The following is a 4,991-nucleotide window of genomic DNA, read 5'->3' as shown; positions in this document are numbered from 1 at the left end:
AATCAGGCTGACATCTTTGCAGCCATCTGATAGCACTCTCACTTTACCAAATTAGTAATATCTGCTGACTGGATATCAAAGTATTTAGGTATCTAGCTGTGGAGCCATAGGTTGGGAGTTCGATTCCTCACCTGTGCCTCTTGGGAGAAGAGCCAGCCTGTGTGGCCTTGGGCAAGCTTCACAGTCCAAGGGCATCTCCAGAAGAAGAGAATGCTAAAGCACTTCTGAGTATTTTCTACCTGGAAAAGGGTTGCCTTAAGTCAGAACTGACTTGATGGCATTATTATTATTATTATTATTATTATTATTATTATTATTATTATTATTATTATTATTATTATTATTATTATTATTATTATTATTATTATTATTATTATTATTATTATTATTATTATTATTATTATTATTATTAATAATAATAGTAGTAACTCCTTAACTCCTTATATTACAAACAGTCATTTCCAAAAATACAGTGGTGCCCCGCAAGACAATGTTAATTCGTTCTGCGAAAATAGCTGTTTTGCAAAAACATTGTCTTGCGAAATGTGGTTCCCCATTGGAATGCATTGAAATCCGTTTAATGCGTTCCAAAGGGGAAAAATCATCATCATTTTGCAAAAATCGCCCATAGAGAAACCATTTTGTGAAGCATGGATCAGCTGTAAAAATCGCTGTCTTGCAAAAAAGGTCCCGAAAACACCTGTTTTGTGAAGCGCGGATCAGCTGTCAAAATCGTCATCTTGCGAAAAACGGTCCCGAAAAAGAAAATGTCTTCCGAAGCAGGGACCAAAACATCGTCCAGCGAAAACCGCCCATAGGAAACACTATTTTGTGAAGCACTATAGCGATTGCAAAAACTCATCGTCTAGCGAATAAACCATTTTGCGAGGCAATCGTCTAGCAGGGCACCACTGTATATCAACACTGAGACATTTAACACATGACTCCAGACAGTTGAGTGTGTCTCATATCTTCTGTCTCTACATTAGAAGAAATGTGTCTCAAGAACACACCAGCCTCACTGTCTCTTTCAGTATCTCAGGAAAGACTACGTTTAAGGTAACTGAAGAGTCCTCTTCAGCAGTATGGTAGTAACCAACCAAGTGATATCACTTCTGGGGAGCCCAGCAGGATTTCTAAATTTCCAATTCTAAATTAAGGGAGAGGGACGTGGTGGCGCTGTGGGCTAAACCGCAGAAGCCTTTGTGAGCTGCAGGGTCAGAAGACCAGCAGTCGTAAGATCGAATCCACGCGACGGAGTGAGCTCCCGTCGCTTTGTCCCAGCTCCTCACCAACCTAGCATTTCGAAAGCATGCAAATGCGAGTAGATAAATAGGTACCACCTTGGTGGGAAGGTAAAACAGCGTTCCCTAGTCACGCTGGCCACGTGGCAACAGAAAACTGTCTTCGGACACGACTGGACTAAAAATGTCAAGGGGAACCTTTACCTTTACTTTTGTTTGTTTTTGTCTGCTCTTTTCTGCTGATAAGCCGAGACATGTGTCTAGTAGGTGATACATTTCTTTGTAAATAAGAGTGGTATGCCACCCTCTTCGGGGCAGAAAGACATTAGATTTGAGTAAACCTCAGAGGAAAAAGAGGATTATAGTGCTGGCTGTACGGGTTGCAAAGGTTGGGGAGAAGTGAAGGCTATCCATGGCTTTTCTGAGATCAAAGTCAGAATCATGCTCCACTGGAGAAAGCTGCAGCATTCATACAACCAAATTACTTAACCTGGTCCCATTCCTCTAAGCCAGGTCTACAAACATCATCTCAAGGATCCCAGGAATAAATATGGCCATGAGCTCAGAGAGTGCCTTCTGACAATGCCTTAAAAATTATCAAGCTCACTCATGAGGAGGAAGCATGCTTGGTATCAGCATCCAAAAGACAAGCCAGGAAGGGATGGAACAACAACACACCCTATAAAGGTGTGTATTCAGATTCCAGCCATTGCAGAACCAAAATCCCCCCCCTCCTCTTCTTCTTTTTCTTTTTCTTTTCTGATCTCTGTCAGACAGCCCCACTATTAACTTGAAGGTTCTTTGTTTTTAAGTCATAAGCCTGCTTCTCATAAGATTGGATGTGACCTTCAGGGCTATGAAGGGATGACAGTAAATTACACCATGTGTGGGACAGAAGGCAGAAACAGGCAGAAGATAAACAATGGACATACTGAGACTTCATAATGGTGACAGAAGGCTGGACAGTTTATTTGGACAAACCAAACTTTCACAGGCAATCAGGTTCAGATGACTTAAGAAGGTGAACTGTCCCTCAAAACCATCTTCTGAGTAGGGCGGAGCTCTCTTTCTAAAGCAAATTTCAGACATTCACCTTTCTAACTGGAGGCAATGCTGTTGCCCTTAAACAGTGGTATAGCAAATCTAATATTAAGGCTGCATGTAGCCTGCAATGACCCATATGCAGACCCCCCCCGGGACCCAAATTTGATTAAAAAAACAAATGTGACTCAAAAGGTCTACCCCTATTTTAGAGGCAAAAGAAATGTAGAACTAAATATGAAAAGCCATCTTCAGCCAACTTGGCTTCTCCTTATGATTTGCAAAGAAAGTGGAATTTATATGCAAAAGTCATTCTTTTCAAAATGATGATCTCCCAGTCCACAAAGCACTTAGAAATAAAGAACAACCACTTTCCTCCTCATTCACTGTTTCCATAGTCAGGGTTCTCCAACAAAAGATGAACAAGAACTTTTTAGAAATCTCTTCTTTTCCTTTTTTGGGGGGGCGGGGCTGGAGATGGAAGGGATTATGTCCCTTTATGAGCCTGCCTGAGAGTTAAAATCATCCAGGAGACCATTCTCTCAGTCCTATCATCCTCACAGGCACTCTTGGTGTGGACAAGGCAAAGGGCCTTCTCTGCTCCAAGACTGTGGAACTCCCTCACACAGGCTTCCCCATTTTTGTTGTTATTCCATAAGTAGGCAAAGACCTTTTTTTTCAAGCAGGCTTTTCCTTAGTGACAGACTGTCTACGAGAGGTTTTAAAATGAAATGGTTTGCATTTTGTTGCTTCTTAATCTGTTTTAGTAATTCCTTACCTACCATTCTAAATTTAATGTTATTAATTTCTTTAATATTTGAATGAAGCACTCTTTTTAGTTGTCATATTGTGTTCTAATGATGTAAGCTGCTTTAGGACCTTTCTTAAGAGAAAGGTGGGGTAAAAATATTTTAAATAAATGGATGATAAATAAGAATGCAAAGAATGGGGGGGGAAACATAAGCTGTGAGAAAGAGAATTCAAATACAGTATAATTTAATTTGTAATAAGACAATTTAATTAGTAATAGTAGTAATGGTGGTGGTGATGGTAGCAGCAGCATGTCATCTAACAGGTTGTCTTCTCCCAGTTCTTTCCTCATCATCCTCTTAGAACTTCAGAGCTGGAAGGGATCCTCTGGATCATCAAGTCTAGCCCTTCTCAATGAGGCACAGTGGGGAAGTGAACTCCCAACCTCTGACTCCATAGTCGGAGACCTTAACCACATAGCTATCCAGCAGTTCTCTTCCCCTCTGCTGGCACTTCATTTTACTTAAAGATGCACTGAACACCTTCCTTCTTTTCTCATTTTGTGGAATCTTTATTTTCTTGGCAATAAAACTTGCCTGGAAAAAAATTATCCCTCCCTGCCTTATAAATAGTGAAAAATGTCTGTGTGCTCCACATGCTGCTGTTACACGGCCTCATTCTCAGAAATTCCTCTGAGTTTGATCAATTTAATGGGCAAAACAGATTGTTCATGACTTTCATGAACGCTGCTTGTTTTCCAGCTGCCCACCTGCTGAAGACAGTAAAAGCAGAAGCTGATCTGTGAAAAATGAACAGGAGCACGCACGTCTCTGATGAGAGGCGGAATGTTTTCTCAAGAACAGCTGTGCCTACAGGACTTGTTAAAATGCCCATTGGAAACATTAACGCTGGTGGCAAAGGTGTGTATTAAGAGGTCCCAGATCAGTTTCTGCTTATTAATATTGGAAGAGTGCTTTTCAGATTCTGTGTGCTTCACGTACACTGGTTTCTTGTAGCCCTTTCGAAGAATTATTGTGAAGTACATAAGCATTAGGGCAAATGGCACCTTAAATTATTCACTCTTCTTACACATTCGTAGCACACTTAAACCTGCTGGTTTTAATTTGAAGGAAAAGCAGGTGCAGGGCCCTGATCTGGTGTGGGCTTTAAATTTAGATTATGGCTCCTTGAGTTGAGGGAAAGATGGCCAAACCCTATTCTGTCTCAGTAAAATAACTTGGACAGTACCCCAATCCAAACTGGGATCATTTTTTTTTTAACTGAGAGCTATATGGTTACTTTTTCAGGTTAATTCTGAGTGGATCTTATGTAATAATTATTACTAGAGATGGGCACGAACCATCAAAATGGTAATTCATGTTGGTTTGTGGTTTGTGGAAGTCCACAAACCATGAACCACAAACCACAAATTTATAGATTTTTCCTGCACGAACCACAAATTGGGTTATTGGTTTGTTTATTATTATTTTAGATAGTCCACGGTGGAGTCATGTGTGAAGGCCACCAGCTTGTGGTGGGCTTCTGAAGATGATCATGGCAGTGGATGACGAAGAGGCAGGATAAGGTAGGGAGGCAACAGAGACAGTGGGAAGCGAGGGCGAACAATGAACCAGGGGGTTCGGAAATAGCCAAAATATTCATTGGTTTGAGAAAGTTTCAGTTCTCCAACTTGGATGAACCTGAACCAATTGAAATAAACTAGCAATTTTGGATGAATTCCTGGTTCGTTGTTAACTTCACGCCCATCTCTAATTATTATTTTTATCACTTAAAAATCAGGATTTGTGGTATTATTGCTGATGATTTATCTTAATTGTTATCTCTATATATGTATATTATTTAATCTCTTATAAATTTACTCCAACATAATTTTGGCGATGGAGTGCAAATACTATGTCCTCTATATTCTCTTTAGTTAACAGTCACTGTTTATTC

The 4,991-nt window shown here is 40.2% G+C and overlaps 1 long non-coding RNA gene across 1 annotated transcript; it reads left to right on the top strand.

The window, feature by feature from the left end:
• Positions 1 to 478: 478 nt before the first annotated feature.
• LOC140706663 (uncharacterized) lies at positions 479 to 4,656 on the top strand. Its single transcript, XR_013544985.1, has 3 exons — positions 479 to 1,931; positions 3,797 to 3,955; positions 4,528 to 4,656. It is a non-coding gene; the product is annotated as an uncharacterized LOC140706663 (long non-coding RNA).
• The last annotated feature ends 335 nt before the right edge of the window (positions 4,657 to 4,991 follow it).

The sequence above is a fragment of the Pogona vitticeps genome, chromosome 4, assembly GCF_051106095.1.
Source record: "Pogona vitticeps strain Pit_001003342236 chromosome 4, PviZW2.1, whole genome shotgun sequence".
Lineage (NCBI taxonomy): Eukaryota > Metazoa > Chordata > Lepidosauria > Squamata > Agamidae > Pogona > Pogona vitticeps.
This window is presented reverse-complemented; position numbering and strand designations above follow the sequence as displayed.